Raw genomic sequence first — 21,561 nt, forward strand, 5'->3', positions numbered from 1 at the left:
AGCACTTGCCTAGCAAGCGCGAGGCCCTGGGTTCGGTCCCCAGCTCCAAAAAAAAAAAAAAAAAAAAAAAAAAGATGTGAGAGGGCTACAGCTTCTGAGGCTGATGGTCACAGAAGGTCACTGCATTTGGAGGGCAATGGTTCTAGTCAGAAAGACTGCTTCAGCTAAGTCATAAACATTGCTAAATGTGACAGCCAACTACAATGCAGGAGGGTCTGAGGACAGGAGAGAATAAGGGACAGATAGAACTATAGAAGCTTCTTATAGATATCCTAGTCTAAGATGTCTTGTGCAAAAATAAAACAGAATAACAAAATTGATGAGCTGCTTGGTGATGGTTGGCCCATGGGCCTGAAGGCCCGTTTCTATTTCTAGCTGTTAGAGTCAAGCTCTGCATACCTCCCAACCTTGCAGTCTACAGGGACAAAGCTACTAACACCTATACATCTTTGACCTGCCAGAGTAGGCAACAGAAGATCCACACAGGCAGGAACAATGTTGGTCTCTCTTGCTTTCCTCAAAACTGTAGACTCACCAAATAGCCAGAACCTTGCCTCCAGGGGGACTCTCAATGGCATGAGGCAGAGGGATGGATGGATGGATGGATGGATGGATGGATGGATGGATGGATGGATGGATGGATGGATGGGTGGATGGATGGGTGGGTGGGTGGATGGGTGGATGGGTGGATGGGTGGATGGGTGGATGGATGGATGAACAGGTGGATGGGTGGATAGATGAATGGGTGGATGGATGGAGGGATGGATGGATGGATGGATGGATGGATGGATAGATGGATGGGTGGGTGGATGGGTGGATGAACAGGTGGATGGGTGGATAGATGAATGGGTGGATGGATGGAGGGATGGATGGATGGATGGATGGATGGATGGATGGATGAACAGGTGGATGGGTGAATGGATGAATGCGTGGATGGATGGAGGGATATATGGATGGCTAGGTTGCCCAACAATTCCCAGAAACCATCACAAGCAAAAAGACTCAGAACAACTCGAACAAGAAACACAGCACACCCAGCGAAAGGTGTTGACAAATTCACTGGAAGAATTTTAAACACTTCTTTCAACATCTTAGCCTAGCATTTAAGGTCAAAGTTGCCATGGCCTGCCATTTGGTGTGACCCTAAAAGGGAAGAGGGCAGGGAGAGACAAACAACTAGTAGGAGGAAAGTGAGAGGAAGCAACATAATTCAAGATGCAGTGTGACCAGCCAGGACACACATTCTCACACCACAGATAATGACTCCCTTCCTGATTCTCTCTGCAGGCCCCCTCTAGCCCAGCTCATCAGACTACACAGTGCTTCACTGTAGAACAGAACAATAGGTCCATTGTGCAGACCTATGATTGCCCTAGAAGAACAGATAGCAAAGTCAAGGCATTGGTGAACATCTGTACACTGGAGGTCACTCCACAAGAAACAAACAACAACAAAAACAACAACAAGCCACAGGGTGCCTGAGACAGCAAGCTGATGGAGCCGGCCCTCTCTGCCGTCAACTGTAGAGTCGATGCTTCTTAACACACAAGGCTTTCTTTCAAGGAAGCTGGGCGAGAACTGGGGAAGGGGTTAGGAGGGTTGTGTTCAATTTGTCAGTAAGAAGATAGAGATCAGCGGGGAGGTAAAGCAGGCAAGAAGTGGCAAGGCTGAGCCAAGGCACATAGAAAGCCTTCAAATATAGCAGAGCCTGATTCTACTGGGCAAACCTCTTCTGTGACTATTCCCTTTGAGGGCTGGAGAGGTGGCTCTGTGGTTAAGAGGACTTGCCATTCCGGGTACCCATATGGCAGCTCACAACCAGCCATAATTCCAGTACTTAGGGATTTGATGCCCTTTTCTGACCTTGGTAGCATCAGGCACATTCGTGGTGCACATACATCCATATAGGTAAAACACATAAAGATAAATACATCTTTTACCAAAGATAGAGGGAAGATTCCCTTTAGGAGCTTCAGTAATAAAATATGCACAACTCTGGGTGATGTCACTGAATGACAAGAAACCAGAATATCTGAATTCTCAGATATTACCTAGCCATTTCCTAGCCTGACTCAGTGCATGTGTGACCTTTATCTACCACAGGACGGGCAACCTGAGGGACAGAAAGCAAGACCCACTTTCTTCTCAGAGCCTTGGCTGCCTCACAGCAAAGTGAGGGTTTGCTACCAGCCCTGGAGACACGTGCGCACTGACATTTCTTCCAGTCTCTACATACAGCTCCAGCCTTACCTAGGACCTGTCTCCCCCAGCCATGGTGGGGGCCAGAGGAAACCTACTAATGTTAAATCAATACTCCAAAGAGAAAGACAGGCAGAGGAAGTCAGGTAGCCCCACGTGGGGCCATTTCACCTGACCAGGCAAAAATCTGAAAACAGGACAGTGTTTCCCAGTACACCTCCGATTTTTTTTTAAAGGAAAACAGTTCTCATCTCTCCAGAGGGGCTGTCCTCTGTCTCCCTTTCTCCCATCTCCACACACTCAGGAGACTTCATGACAGCAGACAGTCCCTTAAGTCACTGAGGTCGTATGTCGAGACGGTCAACCTCTCTCATCACATCAACTACTAAAGTCTCCTCAAGTGAAAGGTCTTTAGGTGACAGAGTGGCCTGCCTAGCATGCATGACTCCCTGGGTTCAATCCCAGCACTGAGTAAACCAGACCTGGTGGCACATGACTATAATCCTACAGTTCTAGGAGCTCAGAAGTTCAAAGTCATCTTCAGCTACACTGAGGCCAGTGTGGGTTCCTGAAACCTCGTCTCTATGTACACACACACATGAATGCTCACACACACGGGCACACATTCTTGCTTGTCCTCCATCTGCCCATTCCCCTCAGCTTAACCATTCTTCCCTTGTCACCTCCTCATGGTTATTCATTTCCTTCTCCTTGCCATGCCCAGCAGCCACGTCCAGGCCATGACGTTGCCCTATCAACCTTTAATATCCTTTACTGCACATGACTGGATCCTCCAAGAGTTAGGACTCTACTCATATGTTGAGCTCCCTCAAGGACGTTTCCTGAGCCAATATAGGCAATAAACAAGGTTTAGTCCCTGCCCCTCCCTCCCTCCATACCCATCACAGTGGCTCCAAATCATAACAGCAAAGGGCTTTCAACAACTCAAAGCCTCATCTGTGCTCGCCACCTCTTTATTACGTATTTATATTGTGTAGATGTGCTTTGCGTGTATTGCTATTTTGCACAGCTTGTGTGCAGAGGTCAGAGGACAGGTTGCCAGAATTGGAGCTATCTATCTGTATAGGATGTGAATCACAGATATTATTTAGGTCATCAGGATTGGCAGCAAGCACCTTTACCCTCTGAGCCATCTCCCCCACCCCTTCGCTACCCGTTATGATAAAAACTGTTCAGTCCTGCAAACTTTGAGGAGATGCACATAGTGATAATTTTCTCCACTGGGCACAAAGCTTATTCTTGAAGCCAACACTGTTGTAGAAGTGTGGGAGGCATCTAATAGAAACACAAGCAAAGGACAAGTACCAGTTGATGAGCTTGGGCACCTGCGGATCCCCCCTCACTGTCCCACTCGCCTTTGTCACTTTGCTGAGCCACATAAAGCCACAGTCATCTGGTCCACCCTGAGAGCTTACTATAGACCACTCCCTTTCCAGCCGCCATACTGCCTGGCGTGCAAATATTTGTTGACATGAAGGAAAACTGGGGAGTCCTTCAGCACAGTTGTTCACGTGCTCCTGGGACCTCACCTCCACCCCTCAGCTCCTCATGACAGTCTCGCCTTTGTCTCTCACACAGCCCAAGGCCAGACTTACTTACCTGAAATTGTCCTAACTTCTGTAATTGTCCTAACTCACTAACCGAACACCTGAGGCAAACTCCTTGACATATCTGTTCCTGTTTTCCCATCCATATAACAGAGACTGAAATCAGAGTCTATTAGGGCTACTGTGAGGCTCTCATGGATGGACATGAGAGAATGTGCTGAGGGCAGTGCACAGCAGGACACAGAGCTCAGGGGATGCGCCATTGCTATTGTTATCATATTGCTATAATTATTTTTACTATTGTGACGTTGCTCACAGGGTGGAAAAGGGAAGGAGAGAGTGAGACAAGTTAGTAGGAAGGGCGCTTGCTGCCAGGTCTGACAACCTGAATGTGATCCCTGGGACCCACATGGAAGGAGAGGAAACACTTTACACACACACACACACACACACACACACACACACACACACACACACACACACACCCTATAACAACGACGATGACGACAGTGACCATGAATATCCTTTCTAAAGGTGCCATGTGGTATTGCACACTGACTTGCTAATGTTGGCAGAGGAGCCTTTCAATAACACCTAGAAGCCACTAAACTTAACGGCTTCTAGAACCTACCAAGGAAAGTGAGAAGTAAATGCTTTGGGTCATTCACTAAAGGCTGCCAGCATCCTGATCTCATGAAGGGAAGAGATCAGAGAGACAAAGGTCAGAAACGGGCTGATACTTAGGAGGACCAAAGCAGAATTGGAGGCCTGGAGGGGGAGCTCAGAAGTGAGGAAGAGTCAGGGTTGAGGGCAACAAAACCTAATACATTTCAGGAATATCTGATTGTGAGTCACCCTGAGAATTTTTTCCACAACCCCATAACATCGAAATGCCGGACACTGTGGAGGAGCTGGGGAGGAGACAGAAAGGGAGAAAGAGAATGTTGCTTCACTGCATATTTTAAAGCACGGCTTTCTGAGCTCCGACAGGAAAGGCAGGATACTGAGCCAGTCCCAGCAGGCCTTGCAAGCAGCTCTGCAGGCTAGAGGCTCACCACGGCGCCTCTCCACCCTGGATACATGGTACGCTCCAAGGGCATTTTTCCAAGTTAAAATTTTAGTAATGTGTAAGAATAACCACCATTTACTCCTTGGACAAGGTAGTATTTAGATGTCAGCCTAGACTACCAAGCCAACATCTTCAGTGATGCCAATTTTAATAATAATAATAATAATAATAATAATAATAATAACTTTTAAAGCTTGCAGTTATCTATCCAGATCTTTTTCTGCTAGGGTACCAGCCAGGGGTCTCTTAGCTTTGTAAATATTTAAGTTGTAAAGATGATAACTTTTAGAAGCCACAGCTTAAGCAGGCATTGTGGTCCATACCTGTTTCCCTAACTCTGGAGGCTGAATCAGGAGGATCTGGAGTTGGAGATTAGCCTGGTCTTCACAATAAGACCCTGTGTCAAAACAAAACAAAGCAAGAACAAAAGGAGACATAGCTTAGATTTTTGATTAAATTAAGAAGTCAAAAACATTTTATTGATTTGGGTTCTAGTCCCAACCGCTATGATCAACATTTTGAATATGGTGTAGCCCCTCTGAAACTCATAGTAGAATTTAACCATTATCGTGAAGTATTATAACGGTATTCGGTATCAGATTATTAGCAACAACAGCAAAGTCAACCGCTCAGGTAAGCACGTTCATGCCTTTGCTCCTCTGCTCCTGCTACCTGAGATTAACTTCAGTCAAGAAGCATCTAGTGAGCATCTACTCCAGGCCAGACATGTTCCCCACAAAGGGATGCAGAAGGTCCCTGCCTTTGCTGGGTTGACAAATTAGTTTCGGGATCCTATGGTTGCCGAGAGCCTCTGCCAGAGAAGCCCCACATGATGTGTAGGTGTCTCAGAAAGAGACAGGGCAGGGTTTCCCTAGGAGACAACTTGAGCCTATATGTGAGCAAGTCACCACGGGCCAGCCAGTGCACAGGTCACTGGTGCTTGCTCCTCTAGTGGTGGCTGTTACTGTCTGTTAAGTTGCTGGAAGGTACTGGGTTTTTAGCAGGGTTATTGGTTTAGGCTTGAGTGTTTTTTGGCCTGTGCTGGGATTCCAAATGGAACCTTGGGGATGGGGGTAGGAAAGTGTGATGGTGAAGAAGGTCAAAGGGCAGAGGGTGGCACAGCAGGGAAGAGGGGGAGGGCTCTCAGCAGAGCCCTGATTCACCCACAGTCTCACCCTAGAATATTCATTCTTGGCTGGAAGAACAGCGAGTGCTCTTAACCTATGACCCATCTCTCTAGCCCCCACTTTTAGTATTATAATTAAAAAATGATTTATTAGTTTGTTTTGCAAATTCCAACATTAAGGTATATTAGTACATTATGGAAATATCATGGGAACAATTTATCATCATCACCATCACCATCACCACCATCACCATCACCATCACCACCATCACCATCACCATCACCATCACCATCACCATCACCATCACCATCACCCAGGGTGCAGGCCTGTCCCCCGCTACCTTTTCTGCCTTGCACACTGCCTGCTGGCTCCAGGCTAGGTGCCTTCCAAGGGACCACAGAGGAAGCACAGACTCTGGGGAAAGGTGAAAAGTAAGGATGCCAACATAACCACACATGCCACTCCCTCACCTCAGGAACATGTCTAAGCCCTTGACCCCCACCAGACCCCTAGGACTCCTCTACAGAAGAGAAGAGGCCTGGAAAATGTAGAAGGCAGGTCATGCGTGCCATTCCACTCAGAGTCATGTGTGACAGACTGCAGGTTCCCCAGGCTGGGTGGAACAGGGAGTAGGAGGAATCCAGCAGGACATGGGTGGGTCTCACCCTGTGTGTAAAACCTGGGTCTCCAGGGGCTGGGCTGCAACACAGATCCTTGAGCTTAACCAACTCTCTTGTGGCTTGGCAGATTGGCGGAACCCTGAAATATGACTTCTTATAAAGCCCTGCAGGCGACTAACAGGAGTGGTCACCGCTTCCACTCCTCATGCACAGGAGAAAATGGAGACGTTAGAAATGACTGAGTCCCTCCCTCATGGAGAAGCTTAGGAAAGCTTACATTTCCATTCAAAACCCAAAATGGCCGTCTGTAAGACAAGGCTACTGAGAGTGTCTGGTTCTTGGGATTATCAAGAAAGAGAACTGAGAAACGGATGAGAGTCACTGTGGCTTGCAGGAAGGATTCCTTAGGTCTCCTCTTCTTCCGGGGTAGTGTATAAATAAAGGTATTCCTCCATGTCCATCCATCTTCCTAAACGGGAAAGAAAGGTCACAGGGAGGTGTAATGCAGAGAGATGAACAGCTATGGAGTCTTGAGGACAAAGGACCAGCAGATAAAACGGCACCAAGTCCCGCAAAGATCCCCAACCAGCGTGATGGTCCAGCAGCACGGCGTCCTGCAGTGCTCCAACCCTGAACATTCCATTGATATGCCGATACCTAGGTCAAGTGGGGGCACACACAGATGGGGTGGGGGTCCCCTGCCAGAGATATACACTGAAGGGACACTGGGGATCAGGACAACATGTATGGTCCAAGAAGGGGAAAGAATATGAACCCGACATCAGCTGATGGTCATCCACGATTCAAGATGTACAGGAGGTTCAAGGGATCAGACAGAACAGAAAAGAAGTAGGAAATGGCATGCTGGGATATGCCTATAATTCCAGTACTTGGGAAGCAGAGGTGGGAGGACTGATTCAACTTCTCCTGGGATACAAGGAATTCAAGGTCAGCCTGAGGTAGTCAAAAACCCTGTCTTAAAAACAAACAAACGAATAAATAAAAACAGGATGGGCACAGGGACAGAGGAAGTGGGTGAGGAAGTAGGTAAGGAGGATAAACTGATACCACATTTGACTTTAAAGACAACGGAATAATTTTACGTTTTACATGCCATTCGGGAAATAAAATTATTTCTAGGACATAAAGACTCCAAAAATTCAGGAACAATTGGTGTCTTCCTTTAAAACTATAATGGTGTTTTGGTCACAGAGCTTCCACACAGGGACGCCACCACCCTGTAAAGATTAAAGCAGAGATAGGGGCGATCCAGGCTGCCAGGGAAGCAGCAGAAGCTAGGAGAGGCCAGAGAGCACTCCTCAGAGCCCACAGGAGCCGCCCCACAGAGCTGACCCCTTGACCCTGGATTTCCAGCCTCCTCAGTCTCACGGACTCCATTCCTGGCGTTTAAGGTATACAGACCGCGCTAATACACCCAGAGCCTCGCTGTTCTTCACCACACCAATCAATCGAGTACACTGGCAACGTCTAGAAAGCCTTCATATTGTCCTTTATATCTACTAAGCTAGACATTGTGGAGGAATTCACAGTAAACAAGGCATTAACACGTTCTCTTCCGGAGTTCGCAGGATACAAGTGTACCTCACCTGGCACTTTCCAGAATGCCTCTGCATACATTGTCTCTCGCAGATGACAAGCCTTACATGGAGGTAGGGAGAGCTGGCCATATTAGTCTAGCTTACGTGTGAGAAGACAGGGTTTTAGAGAGTTGGAGACACGCTTCAGAGCCTGCAGCAGAAAATGGCAGAGAAGGAGCAGAGGCCCCAGAGAGCAAGGCTGTTCCCTGAGACTGCTTCTCTCAGCCTGCCTGGCTGCCTCCTTGGCAGGACTAGGAGCCTCTTGTCTCCCCTGCAAGAGAAGCCACTGAGCTGAAGCAACCATGGAGGGAAAAAGTTGTTAGAATCCAAAACCTGCTCCAAGCAAGCTTCAGAAGGCCAAAGGGAGGTCCGCCAGACAGGCCTGCTAACCACAGATGCAGTCGCAGCAGAATGAGAGGCAGGTGCAGTCCCGGCTCCCCAGGATTCCTCATTTGCTGTGGCTCCCCACATTCCCGCCCCCACCCTTCTACCACACAGGCAAGGCAGGTTCCTAGTAACGGAGCTGGCCCCGTGTTGTCAAAATAGCGAGGTGCCTGAAGGGATTCACAATGAAATCTCTGTGCCTCTGCAGCCTCCTAAGTGTCTGACACTGTGGTTGGAGCTAAACCCGCTAATGTGCTAAGCATTTTCTGGCAGTGCTAGGAGGTAGGGCTGGTATTTTGGGAGCTGGGAGGAGCTTGGAGGTGACAGCCCTGGTAACCCTGGGGAGGAGGAGCAGGCATGGAAAGCCAACCTCAAGCACATTCCCTGAAGTCACTGGTCCACCAAGCCATATTTCAAGATTCCTGAGGCACCAGGTATGTGGGCAGAGAGAGACCAAACTCGGCCCGGGAAGCAGGGATTCAGCACAGAGGCATCTCAGGCTAAGGCTGCTGCGAGGGAGGGACAGTGTGCTCTAGAGCGGGACTGGTAGGGGACACTTTTTCTGCTGACGCAAAGCAGCATGCAATGCTGTCCAGGACACCAGACAGCCAGGCTTGGCCCTGGCTCAGCTTTTCTAAGTTGGCAGGAGCAGGACCATGATGACCAAACAAAACATAGTATATTCAGAGGCAGGCAGGCAAGAGTCCTTACCCCTCAGAGGGACCGGGGATGAGTCCTGGAAAGGAGCAGTAGCAATAGCAACTCCCACTATCCAGGGTACTGGCTCCCCAGGCACACTTCACTATCCATCGTTCAGGGACCCTTTGAGAGTGGCTCAAACCATAACACAGAGATGGGAGCTGCCCCCCTCAGCCCTGAATCTGAATCCATACAAGATCCTGGTACGCTTTCATCCCTGGAGAACTCACACCTCTCAGGGGAAACCAAAGAAATTTGGGAGCCAGGAAGCAGAGAACAGGGCCAAATGGTAGCACTGCTGAAGAGAAGAGTCCCTCCCAGGACCACTGTGTGACAGGAAGTGTAGTGAGTAACAGGGGAGGCTGCACAGGTAAGAAAGAAGTAGGGTCATCCTGGGAACAGATAAGCCAATAAAACCCTGACGGGATTCAATCTGGAGAAGGGAAAAAAAAAAATCCCAGTTGATCGCTGCTGCTGAGAGCTGCAACTTTTAAAGCCCCTCTGGCAAAAGGATCTTCAGACTCTTTTGCAAACCCCAACCACACAGCCAGGCAGCCAGCTCCCAGCCAGCAGCACAGAGTGCTTCTGCTGAGTAGGAGCAAACCCACAAACATCCAGCCAGACCTAACCCTCCCCTGCCTGCAGTCCACCCCTGCCTCTATGTCCTCACTGCAGCTGGAGATGGCATAGTTTATCAGGGCCACGCCGAGCCAGGAGCAGAGACCTCAGCCTCCAGCCTCAACATGGCAACGGGTGCTTACCCTTCTGAGTCTTGTGTTTGTATCTGCAAACATGGAGACGATGATGATGATGATACTCTGGGATACCTGGATGTGATGATGAGGGTCGGATTCTGGGCACAAAGCATGGAGGGCGGGGTCCATGTAAGCTGGCCCCTCCCCATCCTTCCTTCCTCTCAGCACCACATTCATTATACGTACACTATGACTCGGTGAGAGCTTATGAGTTTGGGAAGACAAAGGCATACGCACGTACAACCAGCCACCAATAATGAGTTCGCGGAATATCCTCTACTGTAGCACATCCATATCTGCTCGCCCAACTCATCCCCCTCCTCCGACAGCTTGAAATTACTCACCTGGAAGTCTCCTTTTAGTAGGACCACTCTGTTTTACAATCCCATGAGGACACAAACCATGTGTTCTCCCCAAGAGAACGTTCCAGAGCCTACTGTTTAAATGGTGACCCGGTGCTATGTTTTTGCAGCCCCACAAAAGCCTTTCTTCGGTGTCTCCTCTTTCATTTAGACTTCACATGGCTTGTCCCTTTTTCAGAAGCCCAGAGCAGTTCATCTGTATTTGTCACATAAGCTCATCAAAAACATCTGTGTTTGTCACATGTGGAGGAGCCAGGGATGTAACGCACACCTAGAACCCCAGGACTTGGGAGACGGAGGCAGTAGTGAGTTCAAGGCTGGCCTGCGCTACATGAGAGCCCGTCTCAAGGGAAGAATTAAAAAAAGAAAAGAGAGGAAAGGAGAAACATCCCCAGTGCTGATCTGATTTTACCTTTATATCCCCACAATACGGAGTACCTGCTATGAAACCAGTATTACCCTGATTCCAAACCAGATAGACATCTCGATAGTTTTGATTTCATAAATCTTTAACCCATACCTCGTCCTGGGCAGAAGAGTTAACTCAAACAGGGTCGGAGAGCTAAATGCAAGAGCTAAAACTATAAAAGTTCAAGAAGAAAAATTGGAAGAAAATCCTGTTCATCTTAGGCTAAACAAGAATTCCTTAACTAGAGTATCCCCCACCTCTCCAATGTTGGATTTCATCAAAATTTAAAACATCTGCTCTCTGGAAGGCACTGGTATCAAAATAAAATACAAGCCACAGACTGCAAGGAAATATTTGCAGAAAGTATATCCAATAATGGATGTCTAGTCAGAATATATAAAGAACTCCTAAAATTTAATAAGACAGATGAACCAATCTTTTTTTTAGTAGACAAAAGAACTGAACAGACATTGCATAAAGAATGAGCTACAGATGGCCAAAAAGCATGGGAAAAGAATGTTCAATGTCATTAGTCATCAGGGAAATGCAATTAGAATGGCAGTGAGATTTCTATTATAAAAAGACTGACAATACAGAGCACTGGCTAGGATACATTGTAACTAACTCAGTGTAACTCCCGTGCACTGCTGGTGGAAACACTAGATGCGATTGCCACTTCCGAAAGCAATCTGTAGGTGCCTTACGAAGTTAAATAAGTACTTGGGGCCAGCAATCCCATGCCTACACATTTGGGCAAACTCTCAAGATGCATGAAAGCGTGACTACACAAAGACCTGCATACGAACGTCTGTAACAGCATCATCCTTAACAGCTCAAACTGGGAAGCAATCCAAATGTTCATGAGCTGATGAATGGATACACATGCTATGGTACAGCCAAAGATGGCCCCATTCACGTGGTAAGTGTAAAGTCTACTCTATTAGTTTCTTTTTGCTACTATAACAAACAGCCACAAACTTATGGCTTAAAACACGACCAAGGTTTTATCTGGAAGGCCACATGGCCAATGTCAGCCTGATTTGACCAGGATCAAGGTGTCCGAGGGACTAATTCCATGAGAGGATTCAGAAAACTCTGTCCCCTGATCTTATACAACTCCTAGAGACTCATGGCCCCTTTCTCCAAACAGCGATGCTGTGCCTTCCCATCCTCCACTTCCTTATGCTAGGAGGAACAGATGCTGGGTCAAAAGCACAGGAGCACAGCAAGCTGTGGAAACTCACAAGTCATTTCATACCTCCAAGTGGCGTAAACTGGAGACTAGGACGTTGCTTAGTGGCAAAGTGCTTGTCTAGCATGCCCAAGGGCCTGGATTTGAATCTGGGCACTGTTGAAAACAAAAGCAGGCCTACAGAGATGGCTGGGTGGTTAAGGAACCCGCTGAACAAACATTTGCATGTGAGTTTGCATCCCTAGCAGCTACATACAAGGCCAGGTATGGCACAGCGTGTCTGTAAAACCCTATGCTAGGGAGGTAGGGGCAGGGGACTCTGGCTAGGTAGTCTAGCCAAAGTGGTGAGTTCTGGCTTCAAGGAGAGATATAATAATAATAATAATAATAATAATAATAATAATAATAATAATAATAACAACAACAACAACAACAACAATAGTAATAGTAGTAGTAGTAGTAGTAGTAGTAGTAGTAGTAGTAGTAGGTGGAAAAGCAAAACACTGGACATCAACTGCTAGCTTCCATTCACGGGATTGCTCCTGAACACGTGCATGTGCACACACATACATACATACACATACACATACACATACACATATACACACACACACACACACACACACACACAAAGAAAACACAAACAACAGCCAATAAAGAAGAATAAAATAAGATTCAAGGGACTCAAGTATTGCACAGTATGTCCAGGCTGTGATAAGTCGTAGACAATCCCAAGGTCTCTGAATCCAAGCACAGAGTTTTTCTGGTACACACAAGCTCTTTACTCTTCCCTGACTTAACGAGGAAGCCTCAGGCTGCGTGGGCAGCACCATAAAGTCCCAGAGGCCAGCACTCCATCCACTCCCAAGGGCATGCCTTTCCTCTTGTGTACTGTGCCAGCACCAGCATAAATCTGGATCAGCATGTCCCTAAATTTCTCCGTCTCCCCACCCTGCAGCCGGCTGATTCCCCAGTCACAGTACAAAGAAAGTATAATCTCTAAGGGCTGCGGTTTGCGCCCTGCTCTATATTACCTGGCATTCATTCACTTAGGCTGTTTTACTTGGCCTTCCCAGACATTGAGGCTAATAGTGCAGATATTATCAACCCTATCAAAAAGATCCTAGAAGCCTAGATCAGAATCTTACCCCAGCCCACTGACAGCGCAAGTGTGTGTCATCTTAGAGAACAGACCCTAGGCCACCTCCTAGCTATGGCAGAGCCTCTCATCTGCAGGAGGGAAAACCCGGGACCCTGCCCTGCCTACCTCACTGCCTACAAACGAAAAGGCAAAAAAAAAAAAAAACAAAAAAACAAAAAAAACAAAAAAAACAAAAAACCTATGGCTGGAGAGGTGGTTGTGGTTCAGAACACTCAGTGTAGCAGCACACACCTTAATCTCAGCATCCAGGAAGCAGAGGTGGACAGATCTCTGAGTTCGAGGCCAGCCATAGCGAGTTTCAGGACATCCAGAGCTAAGTAGACAGACTTAAAACAGCAAATAACATTTGTTTTTCTTCCGGAGGACCCAAGCTCAGATCCCAGTACCCACATCAGCAGCTCGCAGCCACCTGTAACCCCAGGTCCAAGCTGCTCTTATGTCCTCTTCAACTCCATGAGATCCTACATGTATGTGACATGCGCATAAATAAAAGCAATAAAAGCAAATTTCATAAGAGAAAGAAAAGCACGTACAAGCACTTTGCAGACTTTAAGGTGCTTTTAACCAAAAAGCGGAGATGCTTCTGATTATCTTCTCAAGCAACGTCACTAATAGTCTCCAGAACTGAATAGTCTCTCACTCTACCCATCATCGCTGAAGTTTCTCCTCCTGCCATCTTTAGCTCTAGTTAAAGCGGAGATAGCCTCCGCGACATCCTAACATGAATCGCAAGGTCAAATCATTAATGCCTCCCCCCAGCTTTACCTATTCTGAAATCAGGCCATTGCCCACATCACCCCTCCCCCAACCCCATCCTCAATCCTTAAGCAAGCAATCAGCCCCTCTTCAAGGCGACAGAGTGCTAGAGTACCCGTCAGCCCTCATCCATTTGGTGTCTCTCCAATCAGACCAGCCATGGTGCTAACCTGTGATGCTATGGGACATCCCAGCGCCCTCTCAAGCCTCAGGACACCCGCTGGACAGAGGCAGGGATCCTCCGAGCTGTGCAGTCAAGCTCTTCAGCTCCTCCACATGACAGCTCCACCCACACAGGCTAAGTGCCCCTCATTTCTTTTTTAGGGGATGTGGGTGCCCATGCTCCTGTGTGTGCACGAGTGCCGATATGTAGATGTGGAGGCTATAAGTCAACCTCCAGTGTCCTTCCTTGGAAAATGCCCAATTTGCTTCCTGAGACTAGTTCTTTCACTGAGACCTGGGGCCCACCATTTAAGCTAGGCTGACTAGCCAGTGAGTCCCCAGGATCCCCCAGTGGAACCTGGGATCAAACCCAGGTCCTCAGAGTTGGCAGCAAGCTTAATATTCACTGAGCCAACTTGCTGGGCCTTAGGGCTGGCAAGACAGCGCAGTGAGTAAAGGCCCTTTCCCCAAAGCCTCATGTGAGTTCCATCCTCCTACTCAGTGGAAGAAGACACACACTGTCTTCCGACAACGCCCACGCTGTGTAGAAACACACACATAGAGTTGTGATAACAAGTAGAGCTGGCCGGTACCTCATGCCACACCCAGCATAGTCAAAATGGAGTCTAGCATCCCAGCAAAGATTCTCAGGCTTCCAGGAGAAAGCATTGTGGGAAATCCTCAGGATGTCTGTGTAGTCAAGAGTCTTGGGATACACACACACACACACACACACACACACACACACACGCAGAAAAAAACTATAAATGAAAAAGTCTGATTTGGAATTCATCAAAATTCTAGAATGCTTTTTCAAAGACATAGTTACAGATAGGGGCGTGGTTACACGATAGTGCAAATATAATTAATTATAATACATTATGTAAATAACAAGATTAAAATATCTTTATTCTGTTTTTCATTTGTAGGGAGCTTAGGATGGAACCCAGGGCAAGTGCTCCACCTCTGAGATACCCTCCAATGTTACCTTTTACTATAATTTTAAAAGACACTGTAACACTGTAAAGAAGATTTTTTTTTAAATCAGGCCAACTAAAAGAAAGTAGTCTCTGTGTATGTATTATACACATATGCCTTAAACTTATGAGTAAGGAAAATAACATTATACACATATACGTAGGAATATATATATGTTACATATATGTAGTATAGGCATGAACACATATATGGACTTAGGACCTATATATCCATAATATATAAAGAACTATGAGAGGCTGGCAAGATGGCTCAGTGGTTAAGAGCATTGACTGCTCTTTCAGAGGTCCTGAATTCAATTCCCAGCAACCACATGGTGTCTTACCACCATCTGCAATAGGATCCAATGCCCTCTTCTGGTGTGTCTGAAGAGAGCTAGAGTATACTCGTATAAATAAATAAACCTTTTAAAAATTAAGGTAAAATAAAGAACTGTGAGCCAAGGGTGACAGCTCACGCCTTTAATCCCAGCACTCAGGAGGCAGAAGTAAAGTGGATCTCTGAGTTTGAGGTCAGTCTGATCTACAGAGCAAGTTCCAGGACAGCCAGGGCTACATAGAAAGACCTTGTTTCATGGAGGGTGGGAGGGGGATGAGAATTGTGGCAACTCAACCAGGTAAATGGGCCAATAAAAAGAATGGGCAAACATTTTTTTTTTTGGTTCTTTTTTTCAGAGCTGGGGACCGAACCCAGGGCCTTGCGCTTCCTAGGTAAGCGCTCTACCACTGAGCTAAATCCCCAGCCCCATGGGCAAACATTTTAACAGACCTTCACAGAAGAAGACAGCATCGAATAAGCAAACAGATATGGTTAGCATCAGTGTGCCCATGCACTGCTGGGGCCATGCAAAATGCTGCAACCAGCCTGGGAAATGCTACAATAGTTGGAGGAAAACTAGCAGCAGGAAAGATGTTCAAAGTGCTCACTGCCTTTCTATAGAACAAGAGGAAGGCTAGATGGTTCACAACTGCTTGTCATTCCAGCCTCAGGGGATCTCCTGCTCTCTGTCTCTACTGGCCTCTGTGGACACCCATGACTCCCACAGACCTACAAACATACACACAAATGAAAATAAATATTTCAAATAAAGAAACATGTACTAGTCACATGCCTGGGAAGTTCTGCTCCTAAGTATTCACTCCCACAGGAAGAGGGCAAGCATTCATTCTGATGAAAAAGGCTCGCGCATAGATGCTGTCCCAACTTAAACCGTACTATTCCAAAGCTGGAAACAGATCACCTATCTGTTGGCTGCAGAACTTGTAAAAATTGTGGTGAGTGGATTAAAAGTGCCAGTGGTGTTACACTCTGAGATGTTCCCAGCAATAGAAGTTACCAATATACAACAAGGAATGCAAAAGTCTTAGAGAAGAGGAGGCTAGGTGAAATGAACTAGATTCAGAAGGATGCACGTTATATGAGTCTGCTTATGTGTAATTTTAGATCCAGAAAAGCCCATCTATGGTGACATAAAGAAATCAATGGTTGCCTGAGGATAGAGGTAGAGCGGACTGCAAAGAGGCACAAGATAACTTTTTACGATTCTAAAATATCCTATAATGGTTACAGATGGAACATAAATACATCTTTCAAACTCCTAGAGGATGTAGGTTAAAGTACATTCTACTGGATGTAAACTGTAATGGTATAGTATTGGTTCGAAACCATTTTGTGCGGCTAGGCACAGCAATGCACATGTGGCATCCCAGAACTTGGCTAATCTTGCCTATGCCGTGGTAAAGACTAGCCTAGACTCCCTGAGACCTTTTCTAGGAAAAGAAAAAGAAAAAGGAAAGTCCTCACTTTGGCAACACATAAACTAAAATTGGAGCAATACAGAGATTAGAATGGACTTGAACAAGGTAAAAATGCTTGTCATGTGTATGACAAATGTCTATATCCTCAATATATAAAGTTGCTATGAAGAGCACTAAGACTTTGGTAAATAAATAAGTAGACAATGCAGAACTCAATAACCAAACCACAAGACCCAAATAAAGACAAACAAGAGAGATAAGACCAGTGAGAAGTTCAGCAGGCAAAGGCATTCGCCACCAAGCCCGACAACCGAGTTTAAGCTTTAGAGCCCACACCGTTCAAGCCAAACAGACTCCTGCACGTTGCCCTTGACTCTAATGCATGTGTGTGCACATTCATACACACAGAAGAATGAATAAAAGAATAAAAACTTTTCAGAGACTGGGCCTGTGCCTTGCCTGGGCAGCACAGTAGAGCTAACCCTGGTGGTAAGGGGGGTTGACTGACCCTGCCTCTCATCTCCCCTGAGGTAGCATGGGCACAGGAGAGATGTCCACTACCACTCCTTGCCCCAAGCCTCCTGCAGCAGGCAGGAGAGCTGGTCATGAGAGTGGAGAGCTGCCCCTCGCCACTCTGGAGAAAGGGCTTTGCTCCTCACCTGGGCTGTACAGTAGAGCTAGCGCTGGTAACTAAGGGGTGTGTCAGCCCTGAGGATGTGAGGAGAGCAGGGGAGCTGACCCTGCCCATCTCCAGCTGCAGCACTGAGTGACCAAGCTGGGGCAGCACTGGAGAGCTCCACCCTGGTGGTGCATCCCCAGGAGAGCAACAGGTTACCAACTCAGCTACCTCCCAGGCCCAGAACCAGGGCTGTAAGCTGCCCCATCCCAACATCTACCTAATCTACCCTCTGCTGGAGTATGAAAGGGCCAGCCTTGTGACCCAAAGCTGCAGGATCTCCCTGACACAGGGCAACAGGGTATCCAATAGGAGTCCCATTGGGGATCCAGTACTGATAGTGTAGCAAAAGCCAAAGTCCTCAAAACAGACCAATGACTCATTGCCATGAACATTTGCAAGTAAATGATGCAGTAAAGATGTGTAGACAAAACGGTATATGACACACTGCAGCTACCATGACATTGTCTCGGGTTTTTTCTTTTTTAATTTAATTTTATTTTATTTGGGGGGGAGGATGAAAGGGTAGAAAGTGGATATAAAGGGATGAGGAAATTTGTGGGAATGGGTGTGTGATGTGAAATTCATAGTCAATAAAAAGTTTTAAAAAAAACTTTAAGGAATCAAGGATAGTAGCTAACTAAAAAACAAAAAATGAAGACAGTAAATCACTGTTTCACATACCATATCAGCACACCTTTGTTTCCGTTTTGGTGAAAACGTTAGTGGCAGGTAGGGACATGGACACTCAGGTGTGGTGTAAGAATGTAAATTTTATCTTCTAGGCAGACTACGAGTCAGCAGTAAGGTCCAGAGCCTTCACAACTGTGGAGGTTTAAGTGAGAAATGTCCCTCACAGGCTCAAATATACGAACACATGGTCTCCAGTTGGTGGCACTGTTCGGGAAGGTTTGAGAGGTGTGGCTAGAGGAAGTCCGTCACTGGAGAGGAGCTTTACGAGTATTGGCCTCACCTTATTGCTAGCTCTCTCTGCTCTGTGCTTGCTGGTGACCTATGATCCCTCAGCTTCCTGCTTCTGTGGCCAAGCTGGCTACTTGCTGCCATGCCTCCCTGTGGTGATGGACTCATGGCTCTGGAGCCATAAGCCCAAATACAAACTCTCTCTTCTACAAGTTCTCTTTGTCACCGCACTTTATCGCATTAATAGAAAATTAATAATATAACAATTTTCAGAATAGTTAAGCCGATTCAAGGAAGCTATGCTAAGGAATTATTTTAAAAAAAATGAATCCATCAAAAGAGGATATTTAGGAGCTAGGAGGAAGTCTAGGTGGATGTTTCCCATCCAAGCATGAAGAAAGCATTCCTTTCTCCAGCCAAAGCCAGGAATGGTCGGGAACCTTGTAATCCCAGAGCTGGGGAGTGGAAGTGAGCAGATCCCCGGGGCTCACTGGCCAGCTACTCTAGCCAAATCAGCCAGCTCTGGTTTCACTGAGAGACTCTCTCTCAAAGTAGAGAAAGATAGAAGACACCTAATGTCGACTTCTGGTCTCCGTGTGCAGAAACGTGCAGCAGAAATGTACGTGACTCAAGTTTCGTTACTGACTCATTTATACCAACGAGAAACTATTTAGAGGGCTGGAGAGATGGCTAAGCATTTAAGAGTTCTGCCTACTCTTTGAAAGGATCCAGGTTCAGTTCCCAGCACCCACATAGAGACTCACAACCTCCTTCCTGTCCCAGAAGATCAGATACCCTCTTTGGGTTTCCATGGCCACCAGAAACCCATGTGGTATACAGACATACATGAAGACAAAATACCTATTCACTTAAATTTTTTTTCAATTAAAAAACAAATAAGTGATCTAAAATAAACCATCAGGAAAAGTCAGAGATCAATATTTGTCCAAGAACATAACAAAGAATAACATGACAGTTATCTTTCAATTCACTCAGCTCATATTACATAAAAAGTTCAGACCTAAGTGAGAAGTCCAGGTGACTTTACATGTATGAGTTAAACAAGGACACACATGGCTTAATATGTATGGGGAAAGCCTATTCATTGTTTTCCAGAGGTAAGAATTGAAAATCATCTAAATGCCTATCAAGATATGTGAGATTAAATAAATTGCATAAGCACACTTGAAATAACTTATTTAAAGTAACTTATTTACAGGTTGGGATTATATGTCACAGAGCCCTTCTCTACCCAGCATATTCAAAGCCTTGGATTCAAACCACTGGTACTGCAAATAAAGAGGCGTGGGGCTGTGGGTATACTATCAAATAAAAAGAAAACAAGGTGCATTGTGGGAAGGGGAGAGAGGAAGGGAGGCAATATGGGAGTGCCAGTAGCCTCCAAGTATACTGTGTGCCTCGGTGAAAATGGCTTTATATCATGCGTCATAATAAAACTAAAATATGAAAGATATAGTCCAGGACACTTGGAAAAGTAACTTTTGAGTGGAGAAAAAATAAACTAAGTAAAAATTTATAACCTTAGGACATTACCAGAAAAAAAAGAAAATGGAAAAGAAGTCACACAACTCTGGACACAGAGACAAGGGGAAGAGGGAGTGTGGGGGGGGGGGTTACCATAAAGAAATCTGATATTTGAAATACTTATAAAAGTCTGTTGTGTTGCTTTTTGTTTTTATGTGTTCAAATGAGGTGCCCTATGTGGCTGGATACAGGTATTCCCAGGAGCCACAGGCTATTAAAGAAATATTCCAGCACCAGGGGTGGGATGCTTCCCTATCAAGTCAGTCAGGGAGGTCCCAGAGGCCCAAACAATACAGGAAGTTGTCGCTGCTTTTAGCTCCATGTCAGAACTAGTAGGAAAGACCCTATTACCTAATTACCTATTACCGAAGACACCACAGGCCTTGATTACAGGACACGAGTATTTCAGGTTGGACCTATGTTGGAAGCTTCCTCCTTTCTGGCTAGCCCTCGGAGGTATGCAGACTCCTGGGAGAGAATTCCCAAGAAGAAGACTCTTATTCAGCTATGGTCTCTTTGTGCAATAACACTGACTGACCAAGCATGATGAATAAATGGTACATCAGTGGCAAGCCTGTTATGGGATTGAACAACTGCTTCCTGCCTGGTTAGATTTGATACCTAATTTGCAGGACAAAATTCATATCTGAGATCACCAATCCAGTCAAAAGCCTGAGGCTGGGGAGATCACAGGCTACTTTTTTTGTTTTGGCTAAACTGACATGATGTGCCCATCAAATCACCCTCTAAATAATCGTTTAGTCCATAAAGAAGTGCTGCTGCCCATGTTGGCCAGAGAAGCTCGTTTTTTTGGTAATGGTACTGAGAACAAGTACCTGGCTAGTGACGAGTCATAAATGTTCTATCACTTCCTCCACACTCAGGGAGCGTTGTAGAGGAAGGGGCAGAAAGAATTTAAGAGGAAGAGGAAGGGAGTTAATACTAAGTATAACTCAGCCTTTTGTCTGCAGAATAGAAACTCTTCTATCAATACCCTGCTATCTTCAAAAGCAAGCTGTGACCTTTACAGCTGTTCTGAAGGGAAAGCCTTTGGGGTCTGGGGGCAGATCATAGCTATAAACCCAACCCAGAGAAAAGGGGAAATAAGACAAGGATGGGGCTGCCACCTGCCTGTCCACATCTCCAGTACAAGCTCCAGATCCCCAACATGGCCTCTCAGCTTCCCAGAATCCTTTGCTCTCGTGAGGCTAGAAGCTTCACTCCAGAGGCCTCCCTGTTCCTCATAAAATCCAAGTTAGCTAGGAAAAGAGAAATCGGGGAAGGTTTTTAACTCACAAGACTGCAGCCGGGGTTTCAAAGTGACACCTAAGCCAGGATGGTAGGCATAAGCCCGAAATCTTAGGATTTGGAACTGAGTCCCAGAGTGGCAGCAGGAGGATTGCCAAGCTCAAACGACATAAAGAGTTCAAGGCCAGCTTGAGTTAGGTATTGTGAAACCCTGTCTCCAAACAACCAAAAGAGAAAGTACAACTACTATCATTCTATCTCTGCTCACCTCGAATCACCCGCATCACTGACACAGCCCCCTACAAACCTGAAAATCAGGGTCTCCTTTCTTCCGAGATTAGAGATGTAAGGCCAGA

At 46.3% G+C, this 21,561-nt stretch overlaps 1 protein-coding gene across 10 annotated transcripts in view; it reads right to left on the bottom strand.

Annotated features, from left to right (window-relative positions):
- Window positions 1-21,561, bottom strand: part of Dpf3 (double PHD fingers 3) — a 278,933-nt gene that overhangs the window by 192,200 nt on the left and 65,172 nt on the right. Inside the window, exon 1 of one of the 10 annotated variants that reach the window (XM_008764751.4) lies at window positions 21,513-21,561. This exon is cut by the window's right edge and continues 2,238 nt beyond it. The exons of the other annotated variants lie outside the window; for them this stretch is intronic. The gene's annotated coding sequence lies outside the window, so the exon portion shown is untranslated. The remainder of the gene's footprint in view (window positions 1-21,512) is intronic. 10 annotated transcript variants of the gene reach the window in all.

This window comes from Rattus norvegicus, chromosome 6 (assembly GCF_036323735.1).
Source record: "Rattus norvegicus strain BN/NHsdMcwi chromosome 6, GRCr8, whole genome shotgun sequence".
Classification (NCBI taxonomy): domain Eukaryota; kingdom Metazoa; phylum Chordata; class Mammalia; order Rodentia; family Muridae; genus Rattus; species Rattus norvegicus.